The sequence below is a fragment of the Cyanistes caeruleus genome, chromosome 1, assembly GCF_971803275.1.
Source record: "Cyanistes caeruleus chromosome 1, bCyaCae1.hap1.1, whole genome shotgun sequence".
Taxonomy (NCBI): domain Eukaryota; kingdom Metazoa; phylum Chordata; class Aves; order Passeriformes; family Paridae; genus Cyanistes; species Cyanistes caeruleus.
This window is the reverse complement of record NC_141701.1, coordinates 148,095,077-148,118,413: the sequence shown is the minus strand read 5'-3', so window position 1 is coordinate 148,118,413 and position 23,337 is coordinate 148,095,077. Positions and strand designations below refer to the sequence as shown.

Here is a 23,337-nt window from a genome sequence, read left to right as displayed (position 1 = left end):
CAAGGCCACAGCAAAAAGCTCAGCCCATGCACACAAACACACTGTCCTCCTAGCCAGGACCTCAACCCAACATCAAATCCCTCTCACTGGGGTTTTTTTTAGCCCAGCAGCAAACCTTCTTTAGCTACAGAGCCAGCTCCTGGGTCATGATGTCCAGATATCAAAGTGGGGCTTTGGAATACCAAAATTTGCAGTGTGGTCTTGTGTGCTTGAATCCTACTGAAGAGTGACAAGCAGACCTCCTGTGGGATGTGAGAGCAGAAGGAAAGTCCCTTGTACTGGAGGAACCACAGCCCCCAGCACCACCTCACACCCACAGCATGACCTTGGTCACTGTCCCGTGTCCTCACCCCCCAGTCCTCACACACACCACTGCCACAGCTTCTCCCTGCCTGGATCCATCCTTGCCACAAGCATCTCACAAGGAGTGCAGCATCCAGATCAACAATGATGGCTTTGGAAAGAGACAGGTCCCTGCAGACAGCGATTCACAGCCTTGAGAGCAGCCTCCTGCAGAGATATTATCTGCCTTGCACTTGGGGACTGTGCTTACAGTTGTCTCCCCCAGTTAAGTGCTCATATTACATGGCTAAATCAGGATCTGTGGCCTGTAATGCAGATTTTAAGTCATCTCTTAAACCTTGCTTTTAGGGGCATGAGGACACCTCACGAGCAGGCCAGCAGCAACAAACTACACATTTCCTCCATGCACAAAGACCCTTCTTCCATCAACCTTCTCTCCCTTAGAGAGGCTTCAGCCAGGCAAAACTTCACCCCAGACAGCCCTGAGGAGACCAGGAAGTTCTGCAAATACAATGTTGGGATTAACAGCCATGTTCATCGATAACAGGTAATGTGACCTGACAGGTATTGATTGGGCAGCACGGTGTCACATTTGCTCTGTATGTAGGTCACCCAGGCACAAGCACTACACATAATTATGTCCCAGCTGAGCACCTTGAGCACAGGACATCCCTTCTGGGTCATTCCTCTGCCTCCCTGGCCTGCTCTTATCCTAGCCAAGAGATCACCTTCATTAGTGTCCAGCACTAATGACATTCCTGTTGATGTCTGGGGCAGGGAAATTGGCATTTTTCAAAGTGCAATCATAAGGTCATGTGTCTGTTTTCAGCTGACCTCCGCATCTTCCCCTCCCCTCTTGCCCAAGCCCATTTTACATTTGCTCTGCTTGTGGAACACATGGGAAAAGAGCTGGGGATGGAGGGGAGCTGCAACAACTGAGGTGAGTGTGCTTGGGTGGGACAGAGCTGGACTGGGGGAGATATGGGATGGGAAAGGCTTTAGGCCAGTAAAGTTGAGAGATGCAAATTTTAGGGTTAGAGTGGTGAGAAGGGAGGGTGGTGGGACAGGACACCATGGGATGTCCTTGCCAGGATGTTCTTTGAGAGCAAGGATATGTAGCTGCCCTCAATCCCTCCACCTCTCCACCTCTCCAAACCTCTATCCCTTCACCCTTGCACCCCTTCCATCCTTCCATACACACACACAGAGGAATGATGTCCCACTGCCCCACAAGGAGCAGTGAGATCTCCATCTTCCCACTACTTTTAACCTCCATCAAGAGAACACTACTAAAAATGTCCCACACTGTGGTTTCACTGCTGGGTGAAGGCTCTGCCTGTGCACCTACCCCACTGCCTGGCAGATGTCAGGAATGAGCTCTCGGTTTGGCATTTCTATTAAACCACCTTGCTCCATCATTTTTTTATCCTTTTTCACGCCCCTCTCTCCAACCACAACAACCTTCAAGCCAGCTTGTGAGGGAAGAGGAACTCATGCTGACTTTTTTTTTTTCTTTCTCTTGTGGTTCCTCAAATGATTAATAGAGAATATGGGACTTGTGCACTTCCCACTTAGGAAAAACCAAAATAAGTCTACGGGGAAATTCTTTGGGTTCCATCTTGCAAGGTTAACCAGACAATCCCAGAAATTTGGTGTCCTGGATATGTTTTCTGAATAAAGAAAACTAGACATTCACCTCCATTGGGAGAGGCTGTGCTTTGTACAGCAATAGCAATAAGACAATTATTTCAACAATTTTTTCCCGGTGGTTTCATAAGCAGCCAGAAAACAGGAAGAATTTTTCATGACAGGTTTTGCAAAGAAATGTAGTGGTTTTAGGTTTGCTTTTACAATGCCAGGGAGCAGGGGGAGATGGTAGAAAGCAGTAATTTGCAATATTTCAAACCACTCAAACATTGTTTTGCTCATCTCTAACCTTCCTGAAGCACTGCAAACGCCTGTGGAAAGGAGAGGAAAATCCAGCCCGGGCTGCTTTGCAGAGAAACCTGGTGTTTTACCCGGTTTTCTGTTCCAGGTTCCCAGGATGTGAACTCCAGGGATGGGAATCGGTCCCGCTGGAGTTACTGGGACCATCAGAAACCATCATTAGGGCTTAGTGGTAACAAGGTTGTGTTCTCAATACCTGTTATTGGTGTTATGCCTGACCCAAATCATATGTCAAAACTCAGAAACCAGACGACCAAAAAGTCACAATTTCTCCTGATATCTCCTTGCTTTAGGTGATGCAGATGAGAGCTGCTCTCAGCTTTTCTTAGGGCATTTTATGGCATCATCCTTTGGCAGACTTGGCAATGTTGGGTTAAAGGTGGGACTTGATCTTAGAGGTCTTTCCCAACCTTGTTGATTCTGTGTTTCTATAAGCAAAAGGATGAAGAAACGACACATTAAAGTTGTGATTTTTGGATTGCAGGCAGTGAGCAGCTCATTAGCATCCTCATTAAACTCGCTGTTGGATGGTGATATTAATATGAGTGATTAACAACATTATGGATATTTTAACATTGGAAATTACAAAATGAGTCATTGGTCATTTCTGAGACTGCAAGGTTGTTTCAAGTTTAGAAAACTTGTATGTTCAGGCTTTTAAGATTTTTCTGCCCAAATGGGAGGCCTCAACAGCTTCTCTTAAATAATTGAAAGAAAAAATTCCAGGATCTGGGCAATGGAAAAAAAAAACAAAACCCAAGAGATGACAGCCTAGGAGCCTTGAATCCTGCCACGGCAAAGATCAAAACACTGGATTCCCAAACTGCAATCTTGATTACGGGATGCTCCAGTGGTTTATTTTGCCTTGCAGAATGTTTGTTGAAGGGAGGAGAGCTTCTCATGGATGTGTCCCAGAGCTCTGTGTGTGTGTGGTGCATGTTGGAGAGGCAGCTCAGTGTTTTTACCCACTGTGTTTGGCTTGTGTAAAAACAAAGGGAAACCAGCAGCATCGTGTATGGCTCAGAAGCAAATGATAAAATTAAAATGCAAAGACTCGTTTTGGGATAAGGCTGTGAGACTGAGCTGAAATCTGCTACACACATTGCTCCAGTTTTAATTTTTTTGTAATTCTGGAAGGGACCAGAGAGAAAAGCTGTTGACTTCTCTAAGTGTTTGCAGGTCAGGCTGGGGGGAAAAATCCCTTCCATACTCCATTTTTCTTCTGCCAAGGGAAAAGAGAGCAACAACCTACACTCAGGACAGAGGGAGATTTCTGTGTTCTGAAATGCAGGAGGAACCACTCCTCTCCAATAAGTCTCTCAGCACAGAAATGGGATAGGCATGGTGGCACAAGCAGGGTGAGCACCGGGACTTAGTGCTGGTGGGATGTGTGGTGGCACTGGGGTCTCACAGGTGGCCCAGAAGCACCAGCACAGCTGATGGGAACTGTGCTTGAAGCTCTGCTTGAATCTGGGATGAAAATTTTGGGCTCTGTGGGGACCCTGTTTGGTATCTCAGCCTCAGCAACAGACAAATAACACTTGCAGAACATGCTGAGTGGTAGGGAATAAGAAACCCTGAAGAAGGATTTCAGATGTGTGTGCAGCCCTGCTGAAATCACTGCTGAGCCCTTTTTCCTGGCCTACATCATCCCACAGGGCTCCCAGCCTAAAAACCCAAAATGTGCAGCACAATGAAAGCAGAAAATAAGCGGGGAAGAGAGGGACATGTCTTACAACCTCCCAAACTTAGCATCAGTAACAAGGATGAAGGATTCTGGGATGGATGGATGGATGATGGATGGATGGATGGATGGATGGATGGATGGATGATGGATGGATGATGGATGATGGATGATGGATGGATGGATGGATGGATGATGGATGGATGATGGATGATGGATGATGAATGGATGGATGGATGGATGGATGGATGATGGATGGATGATGGATGGATGGATGGATGGATGATGGATGGATGATGGATGGATGGATGGATGGATGGATGGATGGATGGATGGATGATGGATGGATGATGGATGGATGGATGGATGATGGATGGATGAATGATGGATGGATGGATAGATGATGGATGGATGGATGGATGATGGATGGATGGATGGATGGATGATGGATGGATGGATGATGGATGGATGGATGGATGATGGATGGATGGATGATGGATGGATGGATGATGGATGGATGATGGATGGATGATGGATGGATGGATGGATGGATGGATGGATGGATGGATAGATGATGGATGGATGGATGGATGATGGATGGATGGATGGATGGATGGATGGATGGATGGATGGATGGACAGGCTGGATCCAAGAGATCTAGCCATTAAAGTGATTTGGGTTTTGATACACATAATGCATGGCCAGGTCCCCAGTTAAATACAACTGTACTTTTTTGTCATATGGCTTTGAAAACTTCCTGAACCTTCTCCTTATAGACACACACATGCATATGCATATATATATATATATAAATATATTTTTTAAAAAAAGAAAATATATATACTTAAAGCAAATAGTATTTGGGAAAAGAATTCCCCAAGATTGCATTACCCCAGAAGTGCCATAGCAGGGCCTGATAATCAGCCTTTAGGTGTGCATTTGGAAGATCCTGAGGACTGGAGCAGCCTTGCCACTTTCTTCAGTGACCTCATGGTTCTGGGCTCTGCATAAGTCTCACCTGGGAGACCCTCATTGTCCCTCATATAAAGGGAAATTGCACTAACCCAATTTTTATAAAGAAAGTAAAGGAACAAGACATTTTTTATTGTTAATGTGTGTCTCTTTGTTGCAATAGCTACTGCAAACTTTTATGTTTCATAAAAACACATTGAAGGAAGGATGCCGGCCTTATATGACCTACCAGAGCTGGGAGCCAGGGCCAGGATTAGGACTCCAGTTCTCAGCTCCCAGTGCTGGATTCTCCTTATTAAATGACACCTCATCATTACAATAATGAGATCATCCCTGTTATTTAATTACATTCTCCTTGTTGCTGCAAATCCTCAGTGTGGCAATCCAAGCACTTGCTTTCTAAGGTTAGCAGGAACACAGAGATTCGTTTCCTGCCTTGCAAGTGATGTGTATCACTCACATCTGGCCTGGCCTCAGCTTTTTCCTGCTGTGGCCCTGGAAAAGCTGAACTCACAAGCATGCCCGTGCTCTGAGCAGTGCCACTGCCAGCACTCACCTCCCCATTCCAACATTCAGCACGATTTTGTAAACCTGAGAGGTTCCTCAAAGGCTGCTCACGCCAGGGAAGTGAAGCATACACAGGATCAAGGCTTCTGGGGCTGCAACCTTTGCTTGATGCAAAGATGTCGCGGTTCAGGGTGCAAGCCAGGAGGAGGTTCCCTGCTGCAAAGGGGTTTGGACATGATGGGATCTGACTCTCCTTGGCTGCCAAGAGACACTTTTGTCTCCATCATATTAAATCACAGCTCCTGAGAGTGAGGAGTTGTTACCTCTGGGAGGACCTGTTGCTTCTTGTGCTTGTACCCTGTGGCACAGTCGGGACAGCTTTTATACACATAATTAATTCCTGATACATGGGGAATAAACTACATGGGGGGAATAAAATACATGGGGGTAAACTAGGGGTCAAGGGGGAGGATTTATTAGCAAAAATATTGTGTTCAGGGCTAGACTCCACCTCAACTTTATTTAAGGACCAGGCACAGGGGTGGCAGCAGCAGCAGCACCATGGAAGGACCACACGTTATTCACCAACATTAAAAGTTATTCCACGAAAAAAAGAGCACTGGAGGAGAAAAGCCTGGGATGACTTCTTGGGTGATGGCTCCAGGCTGCTCCCAGCTCTGCCTGCAATTCTCCAACTCTCCCAGGGATGGCTGGAGTTGCATTTTTGGCAGCCTCTGTTGCCCTGGGCGAGACTGGAGATGGCTGAGTTTCTGGGTGTGAGGAAAAGGCAGTTGTGCGAGTCACGGCACAGCTCATGCATGGATCACTCCCTGCCACAGCTCCTGCCAGCCCTGGCTACCAGGGCTACCAGCACTTCCCAGCATGACTCCTGCTTGTCTTGGCACAGTCCCCTTGGGTATGTTGGCATTCCCAGTCAGGCAGCCCAAGTTCTGAGGAATGTGATTTACATACTGAACATTTTGGCCAAGGAAGAAGTTAATCCCAGCTTGGGAAGATCTACAAGTTTACATCTTAACTGCACAAACACTCTTTTAGAACTTTCACTTCTCATATCTCAGGAAATTAGGCCTCATCTCACTTTTACATTCATTTTCAAGATGTGTTTAGCTAGGTTGCCTGAGAGATAAACAAGCAAAGTTTCTTCCTCATTCCAGGTGCTAGTTTTCCATCTCTGCCATTCCTGGCTGGACAGTGGTGCTTGGTATGCCTGAGCAGATGCCCCAACTTCTCTCTTCCTCAGCCTCTCACCACTTCATTACAACTTTGCTCCTTGCTGTCAGAAAGGAGTCAATAGCTCCCCAGGGCAGGGCTGTGTATCCCAGCAGACTGGGAGGGTCTAGCATACTTTTCAGTGTTGAAATAATTAACAATTAAGTCCTTAATTAATAGCTTACATACATTTCCACTGGTATCTGAAGCACTTTTCAATAGCTGGGTGAGTAAAAGTTCCTCTCATATTTAAGTCTAGAGTAACAATGCTTGAAGAACAAAAATCAGAGGCAATCCCTCCTACACCCCTGAGAGATGGGGAGACTTCCCATTAGACAGACAGATGCTGCCTTTCCTGCTGACATCTGGAGAAGGGAACTTTGATGCTGATGGTGGGAAATGTTCTTGGCTTGCTCTGGCTGGATGAGAAACCACTGCTGTCTGAGACAGTGACTGCCATGTCTGTACTCCCACCAGTCACTGGGACTGCAAGAAACCATGAACTGGGAGAGAAAAGACACTCAGCAACTGCATTAGGATGTGCAGTGGGGGGAAATATCTTGTTAGTATTCCCAGTAAATCTGCAGTTGTCCTAACTGCTCAGCTCCTTTGCTTTCTCTCACCAGCACATGAACTTGTGCCCTTGAATGAGTTTGAGCAGTGATGCTAAATACCTATGAAACATGAATTTGAAGATGGAAAATACTGCTTCTATTTATTATAATGCATCTCCTGTTTTAACACCCATTTTAACGCCCTGTCCCCATTTTCCAGAATAGGGAAAGTGAAGAGGGAATTTTACACACACACACAAGTGCAAATCCAGCCTTTTACCCAAGTGGGGTGCCCAGTTTGTATGAAAAAATGAAAAATCCCTGCTTTGCTAAAAACGTCATCTCCCATTAGAAATCAAAGACAAAAACATTTGGGTGGAAAATTTCCAGCCAGTCCAACTGTCAGCTCCCAGACCCAAGTTTAGCTTTCCTATATGGGACAGATAAACCCATCAGACACTCTGATTCTGAGATAATATGGCTATGTACTGCCTCAGACAAACAGGTTGACTCAAAGTCTGGAGTTTAAAATACGTTTGACTTCAGTGCAATAGAATCAAAAGGGAAACAAGAAACCTGAAGCAGCACTGCCATCGTTAACCCGTGCTGCTGCTGCCATGAATGTCATATTTGTGTGCCTGGAGTGCAACTGAACTCCTCAGGGTGGTCTTTTATGTACCTGTAAAGCAGTGTCTACATGTACAGCACTCTGTAAATAAATAATGCACAGCAATAACCCTTAATAAAATAGGCTGGATGTTGGGGTAATTTGGCTGTTCAGCTGGATTGCTGCTGACAATCCAGAGGGCTGATTTATGGCCTCGAGGTCATTCTGGGAAATATTATACCATGGTTTTGTCATCCTGTTACCATGTTTTTCTGATTATTTGTATATTTTTATGTTCAGCAAAGCAAGCACCATTCCATTATGCTACAGACTTGAAGTCAGAGGAGAGCGTCACAGTCTTCTTTGTGCTCCAGCTGTTTCTTGCCAAACCAGTGATTTTCCATTTGTGGTCTGTGAGTAATGGTGGGTGTAAAGGCAATTTCAGAAGGGTCTGTAAAAGGATTTATTTTCCCAGAGATCTCCACAAGCTTCTGGCTTCAGCAACATCTCAGAAAATTTTGAAACCTATTTTGAAGGTGTCAAGGAGAAGGGTCCTCCTTGTGTTCATCACCGCCATCTGTTTGCATCTTGCTTTCCACTTGGATCTCTCTCTTTCCAGACCTCTGGATTTCATTTTGGCTTTGTCTGTTCAACAGCAGAGTGCTGTGCTGAGAGCTGCTCTGGTGAGGTGGTTCGCAGCCTACAGCACAGGGATGTCTGGTAGGACAGTGATTATTACTGAGGTTTTCACTATATCCTCACTATATGTTCCATTATCAAGAGGGAAATTAAAGGAATTTCCTTGAAGACCTTGGAGTGGACTCCAGGAGGGAGGGTTAAAAGCCGAACAGTCTCTGCCAATGTGGTTCCCTTTCCTGTTCCCACATTTAATGATTTAATTTTGTAAATCATGGAATAGTTTGGGTTGGAATGGACTTTTATGATTGTTTTTTCCCAACTTCCTTCTCTGGTGAACAGGGACATCTCAGCTAGACCAGGTTGCTCAGAGCACTGTCCAAACCAACCTTGAATGTTTCCAAGGTTGGGGCATCCACCAGCTCCCTGGTGCCAGTGTTTTACCACGATAACTGTAATAAAACTTCTTCCTTGTCTCTGGTTTGGATTTACTCTCCTTCATTTTTAAGACCACTACCCTTAGTTCTATCACTACAAGCCCTACTATAAAGTTTTTCCCCATGTTTCTTCTAATGCCCCCTTTAAGTCGTGAAAGGCCTCAGTAAGGCCTTCCCAAGGCCTTCCCTTCTCCTCAGGCTGTGAGCAAGGCATGCTGACCAGGCACCTATAGTTCTGTAAAACCACCAGCATTCCTGATCACTCCTACCTTTAGTGGTCCAGTTTTATTAGGTAAAACTCATGAATAGACCTGAAGATGGAAAATTTAATCTGGACTTGTGGACTGGGACCACATATGGGCTGTCACAGTGGGGTGGAAGAGCTGGGTGAAGAGGCAGATTGAAAAGCATCACTGGGCACCCATTTAGGCAGCAGCAGCAGAAACCTCAGTACCCTGTGCTCAGGTTGCTGTTACCGGACACCAAACTGATCAATAGTCAGAGTGCTGCAGGGAGTGAGTGAGTGATTGGCCTGGGGAAGATGAATCATGCCCTACATCTCTGCTTCTGCCCACTGACCATGGGAACTTTGAGGCACTAACATAGCTGAGAACATGTCTGGAGTTAGATGGGACAAATATCATCCTCACTGACTCTTCTAACCTCAAGTTCATGCCTGTCACATCAGCTGGTCCCCACAAGAAACTCCATCCTCAGACCCTGAAGGTTTCTTGCCTCCAGTCCTCTGCTTGAAGGGCTCCGGGAGCCAGCCAAAACGTCATTCCTGAGACAATTAGGAAAAGGCTTCTGATTTCCATTTATGTCTCACTTTTGTTTTGCTAGGCAGAGCAAACCAAACAGCTTTAGTCTCCTGTCACCAGACACTGCAGCCAGCTTTCCACTGCACCTGCTCTGGTATAAAGTTGCATAGTGACAATTCCCCATCAGCAGTGATGTTTGGAGATCTCTATCAAGGCAGGTGTTCAGCAAATGGCCTCTTAGTAGGGCGAGTACCCCACTCCGCTAATTGCCAGCACAAGAGTTGTACAGCACACTGACACCAGGCTTTGCAGCCTAAGGCTCTTCATGGGGTGAATATAATCTTCTCCTGCACCTGTAAATGCAATTTAAGAATGTTATCAGGCAACTACACAGACTGGGTACAGTACAAAATATTTCTGTTTGCTAAATGAACTGGGCAGGGGGCACTTTGGTTTGCCTTTTCAGTGGTGTGGGTGAGCAAAATCACCACAAGTAGAGTGGTACCAAACACCAGATAGACCTGTGCTCCTGCAATCTTCTATATCAGCAAGTACAGAGCTGGAAATTGGAGCTGAACAGCAGACAGAGACTGTGATTTGTGAAGGAGATGGATGTTTGATGTGTTTAGTCTTCCTACTACACGCTCTTCTAAGTGGAGAAGGTGCTTCTTCCCATACTTCTTTCTGGCATTACTCTGAAAAATTTGGCTGAAGTTTGCCTTTATCATATGAGTTACAGAGATGTGCAAGTGTCGACTCACAAAGATTATAAAATGTCTTCTAGAATTTGGCTTATCCCACTTCTACTTCTCTGCTGCATTTAACCATTAGGAAGGATCATCATAATAGGCATTAACAAAACAACAGACAGGCAGAAATCTGCCTCTTTAGGTAGAATGACTTTCTCCTTCCCACCTCCCCTTCCAGACTATTCAGCTATATTTAAAAAAAAACTAGATCTGAGCTTTGCAGCTTGACTTTCAAGTTTGCTCACAGCCAAGGAGCTGAAAGGCCTTGGTTTTGAGAAAGTGAATATGAAAAAGCACTTCCTTGGGCAAGAGGAGATTTTCAGTCTTTGTCATCTTGTGGACCACGTTCATTTGTTACTGATGGGAAAAAGCATCTGCTGGATGAGGGAAAGAGATGATCCCCAGCCAGCTTCCGTTTGATTGCTCATGCCAGGCATCAGCAGGAGATGTTTTTTTGTTGGAAGCCAAATGGGTGCCACAGATAAGCTTTCTCAAAGGCATGTCCCTCTCAGATCGTGCTCTTTCACCGGTGGCACACTATAAAATAAACCCGGCCGTGCGCATGGAGCCCAGCTCCTGGACGTGGAATTCCTGCTCCTCGCCAACTTTCCCCTAAAGCTTCGTTATTCCAATAAATCACAGAGCTGAGTTATGGGGCTCTGGTTGGTGGGGGCTGCCTTTAATTGCAGTTTTAGGAACTGTGGGAAAGCAGAATTAATGCCATATGTTTTTTAGGCTTTCGGACCAGTCGCGAGGTCTCGCTTTCAGTTTTGGCTGGGATTCAAACATCACAGCGAATATTCAGGTTCCTCTGTGTCAAACCACAGTGAGAGGGGGGGAAGGGCAGGAGGGGAGATGGTGGCAGGGTGAGGGAGGGTGCTGTTGTGTGGTGCTCTGCTGCTGGCCTGGAGAGGCAGAGAAGAAGAAGATGAGAGGGCTTCCAGAGGTGAGGAGAAGCACTCCAGGTAAAATCCATCTGCCCCTGGCCCTCAGCACAGACAAACAAGGCTGAAACTTGTGACAAAGGGAGCCTGCTGAGAAGGGGTATGAAAGTCAGAGTGCTGTGGCCTTTTGCCTGGACACTGCCTTCCCTCATGCTCCTTTTTTCACTGATTTTCCTTCCCCCAATTCTGAGGGATGTGCTGCCTTCACTCCTCTCCCTACCCACATCAGGCTGCGCTGTGGACCTGCATTTATAAATGACGAGCTTGGAGGAAGTTCAAGGTAGGGTTTACATACCACAGGACAGATTTTGTGAACAAAGGTAAACCCCTAGGATGATGGAACAAATATCACAAGAGAGACAGACCCCCTTTAGCTGTTTGAATCCTCCTGGTCCCAGCCCCTGTACCCATTGTCTCTGGTACTGGTTCTTGGTAGTTCTTGAGTGAATCCAGTTGCTCTCTGCTCAGGGAGGATGTGACCATGCCCAGCACTCCAGGTCAGCACTGGCCACCTGGCAACTCACCACAGTCTCTATCTGATAAGATTTTGTAGACTCATAACTCACAGCTTAGCCACAGGCATTTGCAGATCCTCAGGACACACTGGCTGAGGCTGGAAAGGGGTAATTTTGCCTTTTCTCATGCAAATCAGCTGACCCTGTTGCAGGTGATAGAAGTGATGAAGCCTTTACCCTCTGGAAGCCTGGTCCAGGAGCGCATTGAAACATCCTTCCCCTCCAGATCTCACCACTAGCACACAGAGCAGTTGTTTCGTCAGACACAGAAATAAGAGTACTTCTGAGAAAAAAAAAAACAACCAAACAAAAAAAAAATCCACAGCATTTTGTAAGCTCTGGGCATCTGGGAACTGGGGCAGGTGAGAGGCTGAATGGTGAACAAGGTCCCAGCTGAGCACAAAAGACACAGAGGCACCTCTCTATATTCCCTGCTGTTGCCGGGACCTTTGATGTTGGAACACAATCGTGAACACATTTTTCTGCTCTTCTATTCTGACTTGATTGTCTTTCAGGTTTAAAATATCCTGAAAGCAGCACAGACTATCCACCTTGTCAGCAGTGTTGGGAGGGGGAGGAAACAATTCTTTTCCAGGTGGGAAGCCATCCAGCACGTGTGGCTTTGCAACCAGTTGTTTGGAGTGCAACTAATTAGTCATCAATGGTAAATGACAAAAGGATGACTCCAGCTGAGCCAGAGGTAAATAATTAGTTACCTCGTTTGTTAAATGGTATGAGGAAGGAGGGATGTGTCAGATGGCTCAGCGCTGATGAGGGGGAGGAAATGTATATCCATCACAGTGAATATATGGATTTTCCAGGTCTGAGGATGGTGTTGCCCAATGTAGATGTTGTGGGCAGTGTTACCAAAAGTGTTCACTCTGAAATTTATCCAGCAACCAAAAAGTACCTGCCTGTAATAACAGAAGAGTTCTGATGTGCATTAAAAAGGGTCTGAGGGGTTGTTTCTAACAGCTCTGGATAGGTGTAAATACCTGATTGCTTCTAGGTCTTGCCAATTATTGGAAGTGATATGATTTTTGTAGAAAAATAAAGACCTCGCATCAAAGAGATGCTTAACATTGTTTTTGACAAAATGACTGTCTTAAAATGCATACACACAAGGACAAAAATGTTCATGAAAATCTTTCAGTGAAAGGTTTTAGCAGATTCCATTTTCTCAGTTTCACTTCAGCAATGTTAAAATGTTTTGGTGACATAGAGAGGTCCTGTTTCAACTTGTTTTGAATCATTTTGCATTGCATTGCAATATTAATTGAAATACCTTCAATGTGTGTTACATTTTATTGTTCTGGGATTTATGCTGCACCTCTTTTTATGTTTAGTTTTGACATTATCAGGTTTCGGTTGTATCAGACCAAATGGTTTTTCTATTCTTTCTCCATCAAACATTTTTAAATTGTATGTGTTTTTGTTCAGATTTGCAATGATAAATTGGAAGCAAATTGTTGTAAAAATTTGTAAAAAATAAAAAAAAAATTGTTTTTTTCTGAAGGACAAAAATTCTTATATCCAGCCAAGTCTCTGTGTGTGTGTTTAAAAGGAAACTGTGTTTTCTGGGCCTTAAATCAGCCACTTTGGAGAGCTGGTCTGTCTCTCAGCTCCACCAACATCCTTGACATGTAATTTAGAGCTTGACTACATGAGAAGAGTGACTGTCACAGGTATCCATGATCACCCAGAGCACATTCACTCCATATTAAGGGTGAATTCTTCTCTAAAGTACTTCTCCAACCCATATCACTCACCCTAAACTCGGGGTTTCACCCTGTGTGAAATCTCAGTTGAGGTCAGATGAATCTTCCTTCATGGTGACTTTGAGAGAAGCCCAAGGTGAGCACGCAGAAGATTCCTGTGATTAATCCCCTGATAGTGCCTGGTGCAGTGAATTTTGGCCCAGCCTCAGAACAGCTCATGCCCAAAGGTTTTGGCTATGCTGATGTCCCTGTGTCTGCAGGGTGGCAGCCTCTGTGGGGCAAAGACAGGCTGGACCCCAGAAGGCTTTAAGCCTTCAGCAATGAAGGCTTAAAGCAAAGCACCACTTCCATCCTTTGGTCTGGACACAGTTTCAAGCTCTATAAGTGGCATGGGGTTTTAAATTCCCACCAAAATTTAACTTCCCAGACACCTCCCTACACAAAAAAACCCTCCATCTACCAGTCTATCCTATTTGTCAGCTGTAAAAGGAGCGTTATGCTAAAGCCTCTTGTCTCAGATTGGTGTATCCAGGAATATCAGGAGCACATCCTTGTGTGAGTTCAGGGATGAGTGCAAAGGAACTTTGATGTTGTTCAGACCTCATTACCACCCAGTATCACCCATGTATTACAATTGCTGTCCTATGGGTTTCCTGCATCATGGAAACATTTTCTTTCTGAGTGATCAAACACAGCACCACTGAAATCCTTAAAACACCTCCATGGTGAAAAGGTTGCTTTTTCCCTCCCACTTTGCCCGGTCTGACTGTGCATCCAGCTTATGGATCTTCACTGACAGCATCAAACCACTCAGGGCTTTAGGACAGCATTGGGCACACCTCAGGAAGACTCATCCCATTGACCCCCAGGGCAAATCCCCACCTGACCTTCTGGGAACAAGGGTATGAGCAAGAGGATGTCCCATCCCTCATGTAGCTGGCTGGGGAGCAGAGGGTGAGCGCTCAGGACAAGGAGGGACAGCCAGGACCACAGCAGATGTTTTCCCATCCTGTCTGGTCTGAGCAGCAACCCCATCTGCCTCTCTGGAGATGGTGAAAAGAGGAAGAGCTGTCAAAGACAGACAACACAGGAGTTTCAGTTGTGAATTTCAGTTCACCTCAAAGACCTCGCTGCTTTGTTTTTGCAGTGCATTTATTTTATTTTCCTTCACATGCAAGTGTTCTGGAGCACCTTCTCACCTGGGGAACCGCTCAGGAGGTCTGCAGATCAGACTGTCTACTCCCTCCTCCCCTCCACATCCAGGACGGGTTTGTAAATCACTTTATTGAGACAAGAAGTGTGATTGGTTATTTGCACTCCCCTTTCTAGCAGCCCACCTTGCTATAAAATGGTCAAACCTTGGCCAAGGCTGGGAGACAAACCACAAACCTCTTCTACGCCTTCTGGCTTGTTTTCGAAGACTCTGCAATTCTTTGCACACATTTTCCCTCTCCACTTCTTGGGCTTGTTAAATAACAAAACAAAAGATAAAAGCTCAAATAAAGTTGCAGCTGCTCGGCACCAACCCAGCTCTTTATCACCAAAGGGGTGTGCAAGCAGAGAGGGGCAGCACATGGGTTCTCTCCTGAGACTCAGCAAGGGACGAAAAACATCAGAAGGGGCTGATTTTTAATCTGTGAATGAAATGAAATATTGTTTGACACCTTGTGTTCTTTGTCTTTCAAAGTGATCTGGGCAGCTACCCCCCTTCCCACCCTTCCAATTCAGCTCTCAAATGTGAGGTGTTTTATACTGCTTGCAGTAGTATCTTCTCCATTTCTGGGATTTCTCCTCTTCATAGGTGCTACGGAAGGGCATTGGAGCTGCTTCTCTGTGTCACATCAAAGGCAGAAAAGCCAATTAAATACAATTTCCCAGCAGCCTGATGATCACCAGGCTCCCTCCCTTCCACCTGTTGGGCACTGAATGAGTCTTGAGCTGCATCAACAACTCCACAGAGGTTTTGCTTCCCCCAGACAAAAGGTGTACATGGTTTTCATGGAGAAATTGGAGTATGAGCATGGTTGGACACACTGCTGCTCTCTGCCTTGGGCCTGAATCCCTTGACAGCTGGGTCCCACAGGTTAAAAGAAACAAGGAAGTCACACAAAGGCAAGAGCTGTGGTTGTGTGAGACAGCAGCACAAATAAACAGTTTTTTTGCGTCTTTTCAACCCAAGCCCAAATGCTGAGTATGCAGAGCAAAAGGTCACAGCAAAAAGCACCTTTGGGTTGACCAGAGCCAAAGGATCATGATGTAAAGCAAGACAAAGAGCAGATTTCTTCCTCCCTTGTTATACCAGATCAGAGGTAGACAACAGTGAAATCAGTCCTAAAGGACCTGGGATGGGCATATCTCTTTGGGTAAAACTTCCACAGCAGCCAGTCTGGCCAAGGGAAAAAAAAATGAGATATTTATTACCAAATTTCATCCCATGCCCCAGTGTTTAGCAGGTGTTTGACTCTGCATGCTCCTTTTACCTTCCAATACCCAATCCCTGCTCAATTTTACAAACAGCCAAGGGGGCATTAACATTTACTTTAGCACCTTAATAATTGATGGGAGAATTTGTGTGGACAACCTATGAAGAATTTATCTCCCTTTTCTGAAGGGTGAGCTGTGTCCAACTTCAAACAAACCTACCTCTTAAAGCACCAGTCTGTGTAGGGACACTCATTTGGAAATAAAAATGGCTGAATTTCATCAGATTGACTTTCACCAGCATGATGAAACTTGGTTTTTCAGACAATCTGCAACACTTGCACTGATGAGACAAACAGTCCAAAACCCAAATGTCTTTATTTTTGTGCAGAATTTACATACAGAAATGTCTCCAGAGCATTTACTGTGTGACTTAGAGAAAACAGCTTAATTTGGGGCTTCTATTTCCTCTTCTTTAAAGTGAGGGGGATGCTATTTATGCATTTTTCAGTTTAAATAGCATGGAGCAGGTGCATCAAGTCCACACGTGCTGCAGTCTGGGATTTACTCAGTTGGCATCAGTGGGAAGGGAATTAATAAATTAAAATTTGGAGGGGACATGAAGCTCTCCATCACTTTGGATGGCTGTAGACACAGAGGTTTGTCATTTAAACTGTATTAATAGGCCATGGAAAGAAACATCCACCCACCTATACTGCCTTATTTTTATTATCTTAGGAAAAAATTAATCAGGGCTCTGTAATACATGCTGCTCACCCTCATGTTTAGTATGTGGGGGATTTATACATGATTAAAATCTTCACATTGGCCCATTAGCCCTGAATATCAACATACCATTAATGATATTTTTTACACCTCTAAAGCCCCAACCACAGCAGTGCCTTATTGGGGTGTCTGCCACCCCCGTGGCAAAAGCTAAATTATTAATGATAAGCATGGAGTTAAAAGCAGGCTGGGTTTTACATCCCTGTTGCTGGGAGCAGAGAGGCAGTTTCAGAGGGGAAAACTAAAATAGCACAACACAAACTAAGAGGAAACCACCTTCCCTGGCTATCAGGAAACCAAAACCAAACAAGGGTTAACTGGGCAGAGCCAGCACTGACTGTAAGTGGGAGGCTTGAGCTTTATTTTATTGTTGTCATTAATTTCCTTCCTTTTACTTTCAGTAGAGGAGCACAGAGTTATTTACATTAGACTCAACTGTGCCCCACTGAGATACATTTACCAGAAGAAACTTCAGGGGCAATAGAAAAAAACAGCTGGAGGTACATGGATGATTTCTGGTGCTAACACCAAGGTCTTGTGCTGTTTTTTCCCTTTGAAGCACACTGTGACAATGCCAGTCCCCCAGTTCTTTGCTGGTCCATCTGTAGGGTGTCAGGAGGAGACACTCTCACATGATGGGACATGAGATGCCAGTGATATGCCCCATTATTTTATTTAATCATACTTGTACTGCAGAAATGAATAAGAGACACTTGGTTGGAGCTGTAGGTTCCAGAGTTAATGAATTGGAGCAGTTCATGCCCCTTGCTGCACACCTCTGCTCAGAAGAAGGCTCTGTGCCTGTCTCCATGCTTGCAGGGAGAGAGCAGGGGGATGGAGGCAGCAAAGCCTGTGTGACTCTGCCCGAACCACTCCCTTTCTTTACCCATTTCCTTTCTTCCCCCTATTTGGCTGTCTCGGCTAATTAGATTATTAAAACACGTGCCTTTTGTGGAGCTCTGGGGACGGTGAGGACCTGACCTCACCAGTGGCTCCACACACAAATGCTGGCTCAGAGGAAGGGACGAGTTCCCCACAGCCACCCCCACCCTGCTCCCCCCTCTGCTCCCCGGGACCTTGTTTATCTGAGCGCCAGCTGAGTTTCCCAGGGAAACCCAGCACAAGGCATTTGCCAGCCATCCCTTTGTGCAGCTGAGCCGAAGTCGCTGCGAGGTGGTTTTTGCCAAAAATCACAGTAAATTCCCCAGGGCTTGTGGCTCCTTTCCCGAGGCTGCTCCTCCGGGGCATCCCTTCGTGGCCTTGATGGCCACAGGCTCGTGGAAAAGCTGGGAGGCTCAGCAGGAACCAAAGCATTTCACACTCTTGGCACATCCAGAAGTCCACGCCTATGGCTTCCCTCCCTCCCAGCTTTCTGCACAGCCGGCCAGAGGCTTTATTTATGGGCTGGGATGCTCAGCAGTGAAATGGTTAGAGCTCTTGGCACCGGGGCAGGGGGGGGTCATAATTACCCTTCCAAGTTAACACCCATTGAGATGAATGGGAGCACACCCTTTTCTGCGGGTGTTATTGTTGCAGTCTGCCTGGCTGTGGACTAGAAGGCGAGAGTTTACCTTGGTTTGCAACCAGAAAGGCTGGAAAGTGCCTCTCTCTTGCTCTCTTTTTTTCTTTTTTTTTAATAGGAAAAGGGAAGGTTTTCTTTTGCAGATTTGTGGGGTGGGGAACATGGGAATGGTGAAGCCATGTAATTTGGGTCTGGTGGTGCTGAGCAGCTATGAAGTTGCCTGGCTTGGGAGAGCAGGAAAGGGCTGGAGAGCTCTGGGAACCCAGCTCCCGGGTTCCCGTCTGCAGCAGAGAAAAGCTGCTGTGTTATCTTTTCCTCATATCTGAGAAAAGGAGCTGGAGCTGCTCAACCCCCCCAAGCTGCTGGTGTTTCCCACACTTGCTGCAGGCACAGCCTGGGGTGTGCAGCACCGCTACAGAGATGGAGCTGGGCTGGTGCTGCAGCGAGATTTGGACATCCCTCCAAAGGCATCTCCCTGCCCCTCCCTCCAAACACCTCTGGCAGGTGCAAACCACAAGCGATGGAAAAGGGATGAACCTGGCCTGGAATGAAACACCTCCAGCCTGTGGCTGCTTCAGACATCAGGTGTTGTTCTGGGTACAGCAGAGGAGCTGCCAACCCCACGGTGGAGGAGATGCTCACCCCACCTGTCTGCCAGAAGTGGCTCTTTCCCAAGCAGAAGGAGCTGGCTGGGGAGGCAGAATGTCTGCTCTTTAATCCCCAATTCCCATCCTGGCACACCTCACCCATTTCAGTACCTGCTACCATGCCCTGGGAATCCAGGGCAGCTACAACCAGCTGGGATCACAAACTGGTGCCTGGAGGCCACGTTTGCAGGAGGAGATATTTATTGAGCAGCCCAGAGGGACTCCGCTCCCCTAGCTGCTGTTTTGTGTCGGGAAAAAAAAAATCTCACCTCAGGGGCTTGTGTGTACTTGAAAGGGTTCAGGAGGGAGTAGCAGCAAAACACCTGTCCCCTAGGGAAGATGCAGACTTTGCCGTCAGAGGAGAGCTTTGGTGTGGATAGTCTGGAGCAGTTCCTAGAATAAAATAAACTATCCTGGCACAAAGGTTTCCTCTCCTGATTAACCACAGTTATACATTTATTAGGGGGATTGAGGGCCTGTAATGCTGCCCATCCTGCTCACAGCATGACTAGCATGAATGTGATACAGGGAACATAGAAAAAAATCAAGTAAAAATAACTTTACCACTCCACTGTAGCTCCTTACCACTACTTTCCCTCTTAGGTGCAAATGAGAGTTGCAAACACCCATGTGCCAGCGGTTATTTGCAGGAAAAACTATGCTGGCTAGGGGATTAAGGGTGTTTTCATCCACACCTTTCAGTGTAGTAAAACAAGGCTGAGACACAGGCTGCTTGGTGTGCATCAGGAGCAGCCCTAAGGCCTTGGGTGCTTGGGATTTACATCCCCTTGGAGCTTCCCTGTATTTGTTTGTGCAGCCAAGGCCCCATGGGGATAACGGTAGGATTCTGTGTGTGTGTGATGCAGACACACACCTGTATGCACAAACACAGCCATGGCTGGACAGACAACCCCAGGGCAAACCATTTCCTATAACCTTCTCCTTCAGCTCTCAAAGACCTCAGAGCCAGGGTGGTGGGGGGATCTGGGCACCCCATGGGTTGGCAGCACCTGTTTCCGGGGCTCATGCTCCTCCTGACCCCTCTGCTCTGACCACCTGGCCACAGCCAACTGCTGTACCCTGCAAAAAAATCACACCTCAAGCACAGCTGCCAGCACATGCAGGTCCAATTAGCTCAAAATCAGGAGGCAGGCCCCCAAATTCCTGAGGTGGGAAGGAAAATCATCTACTGTGGTCTCATTTGCTTTTCTAATGGTTACCCTTAATCAAAAAGGCTTCAAACACACTGAAAATAAATTCCAGTTAATAAAGTCCTGTAAGGCTGTGGACTTTGAAGAGGTTTGGTTTTAAGAAAAAAAACATTGGCAAAGGACAGGTTTGTCCAAGGAGTTGGAAAAATCTGGGCGTCATTTCTACAGAAACAAAACTGGTCCTGCACTGGGTGCAGCCTGTAAACATCTGAGTGGCCCCAAGAGCAAGGGAGTTAAGTGAAATCACATGATCTTCTATAAAAACTTCGGGAATCAGATGTGAACTGGTTCTGTGAGCTGAGGATAACGCAGACACGTAATAAATAAGGGAAGAGAAACGTGGTTGCACGGAAATCCACTCCTAAGTAAATCCTTATCTAAACACGCTGCTCGGAATCGCTCAGCCTGTGCTGCTGTGACTGTGCTCCCCATTACTTTTCAGAGCAGCAGCAGGTACAATATCATTAAAACCTTCTTCCCACCCAGTTACACCAAATAAAGATGTTTTTCCAGCCCAAGAAATTTGTATGCTTGCAACCAGAGATGCAAATAATAGCCTGGCAAACCCAGAACTGCACGGCAGTTCTTAGTTTTGCGCAGTGATGACTTTGCTGTGTGCTGTTTATTTTTCCTGGTTCAGCTGGGAGTCAGGCGCTTTATGTAAAAGCAAAAGGTGATGCTTTGCTCAAAAATAAAGTGCTGCTTGAGTGATCATGGGCTGCTTTACAGACAGCCTGAAAACAAGAACCCAAGAATAACTGGTGCAAATATCCATGTGCAAAGCCACATTAGAATCATAGACTCATAAAATGGCTTGGGCTGGAAGGGACCTTAAAGATCATCTCATTCCACTCTCCTACAATGGACAGGAACACCTTCCATTATCCCAGGCTGCTCAGAGCCCTGTCCAGCCTCAGCTTGAACATTTCTGGGGATGTGGCAACCACAGCTTCTCAGGGCAATCTGTTCCAGTGCTCATCACCCTCACAGGAAAAAAATTCTTCTTAACATTTAATCAAGATCTCCCCTTGTCCCCTATCAGCCTATGCAGAAATTACTGTGGACATGTGCTGATGTGAGAATCACCCTTCAAATTCAAGTTGTTGCAAAAAGTTATGTGTATTCTGTTTTCAGAGCACCGACTGTGCAGAAACCCCACAGCAGGGTAATCCAGCCCATGAGCACCCACAGCAGCTCTGCACCAGCAACTTTTCCCTCTTTTCCCACAGTTCCTTGACCTTTTTCTGATCCCATGAGCTGTGAGGGAGTCATCTCAGGGATATCTGCACTGAGCTGCAGTGATGGAGCAAAGTGCAGGGGTTGCAAAGCCCTGGTGTAACCCAGCTGCTGGCTCAGCACTGGTGTTCCAGGGCTGAGTGGGGTGCGCGGGTGAGTCAGGTTAGCTGATGGGAAAAGTCACAGTGCTTTCATGTTTGGAGCCCAGGCCAGCACAGCAGAAGAGCTGAGAGCTCTTGCTCCATCTGTCACCAGCTTCCTCTGCGAGCTGGAGTGTTTATTCACACAGCCAAGACTTGGAAAAGAGCTCAGAAAGCTGTTTTCTTTCCAACCCAGCTGACTGTGCCTCGCATTAAAACGATACGGGTGAGGGAGAGCGGAGCAGCCTCCCTCCCCATGCCCACGTAACGGAGATGAGCTGTGCTCTGCTAATATTTGCAGGCAATAGATTTGGTCAGACTCTAATGATCACCTTCCTTGCTTCACAGGACTTCCTTCCCGTGCTCATCCGTGGGGCTCGTATCCTTGGCTGTCAGCTGTGTAAATTTGCTGAAAAGCAGAACTGCACAAATAACTGATGGGGTGAGGGGTGGCCAGGCCAGAAAAAATCAACGTATTTGCCATGGGGTAACCATTTTAATGAAAACTAATTTTAATGAAGTAACTGTTTTTTAATGAAAATTTATTTTAAATAAATTTTAATGAAAATATCTTTTATATTAATAACTATGTTTTGGGCACAGTCTGACCACTTTGTCTGACCACAGTGATCTCTTAAGTATTTTTATAAATTGCTCAGGTAATTGTGATTATCTGTGATAATTGATATGAGTATCAATATATGAATATGTGATAATATGTGGTAGTATGGGAGAAGCTTCAAAGAGAAGTGAAATATTTCTGCTAAAAAAAAAAATAACGTATTTTATTTTTTTTTCACTCGGGAACAATTTCCTGAAATTGCTTTCAGTCGGTGAAACATTACAGTCAAACCCATCTGCATATTTTCGAAGAGAAAAAATCGCTTTCTTCCACCTTGCATCTTCCCTGGCTGTTAACTGTGTCCTCACCCATTTCATCCCCTTTACTTGCTTCCTCCTTTTCTCCCGTAACAAATGTGAATTTCCGGTCTTATTTTTTTTTTCACCCTGCCTAACCCGTTATCTGATCCGTGCTCTCTCAGTCCTGACCTCTCCTTCCTCCAGCTGACCTCCTGATATCCATTTATCTCCTGCTCCCCAAGCCCACCTTTTCCCGTTTTCTTTCCCACAGCCACGGGCTGTGGACAGGGAGGGGTCTGCTGGGAGTTACAGGAATTAGAACAGGGAAAGAAGAATAAATCCAACCCAAGCTGTACAGGGCTGGGAACAGAGCCCTGTGGCAATATTCCCTGGGCAGCACTTATACCACGACAACCTGAACTAAAACTCTGAGTCCCACATCCTGCGATTGTAGGTGTGAAGTCAGCATTGTTCCACCTTAACCCCCAAGGATGTGGATTTAAATTAACGAAGTCCCTTCATGACACAAGGCCCCTTAATGATCATTAACCTCGCTCGGTGTTAGGTGCTGTGAATGGAGCACAGGGATTCTGCCCTCCAGGATGCTCTCCATGCTGGTGAGATCTGATAAAACCTTTCCAGGCTTCCCAGCTGCTCCTCACAGCAAACATGGGAAGGTGGCCGGGAGCCAGCGCCGGGCTGGGACGGAGATGTGGCGCTCATATGGCCGGTATCCGATCACGCACGGCGATCAGCGATCGCTAATGAAAGCCAGGGCTCCTCGGAGGGCAACTCTGCAAGCCAGCAGGACACAAGAAAGAGAGCTAAATATTCCCTTCCCCCCTCCACGACTCTTTTGTTCACAGCTGGCTGTCTCCTTCCTTGCCATAAAACAGCAAAGCAGTGGGATGTGTGAGTTCTTCTCCCTGGGATCCAGTGGCAGGACACA

At 46.1% G+C, this 23,337-nt stretch overlaps 2 long non-coding RNA genes across 2 annotated transcripts; one reads left to right on the top strand and one right to left on the bottom strand.

Annotated features, from left to right (window-relative positions):
- The first annotated feature begins 1,138 nt into the window (after nucleotides 1-1,138).
- Nucleotides 1,139-8,920, top strand: LOC147656021 (uncharacterized). Its single transcript, XR_015279902.1, has 2 exons — nucleotides 1,139-1,243; nucleotides 8,105-8,920. It is a non-coding gene; the product is annotated as an uncharacterized LOC147656021 (long non-coding RNA).
- LOC147656020 (uncharacterized) lies at nucleotides 5,103-13,241 on the bottom strand. The gene is made up of 2 exons (XR_015279901.1): nucleotides 11,898-13,241; nucleotides 5,103-9,991 (listed from the first exon to the last, which is right to left on the bottom strand). It is a non-coding gene; the product is annotated as an uncharacterized LOC147656020 (long non-coding RNA).
- Nucleotides 13,242-23,337: the final 10,096 nt, after the last annotated feature.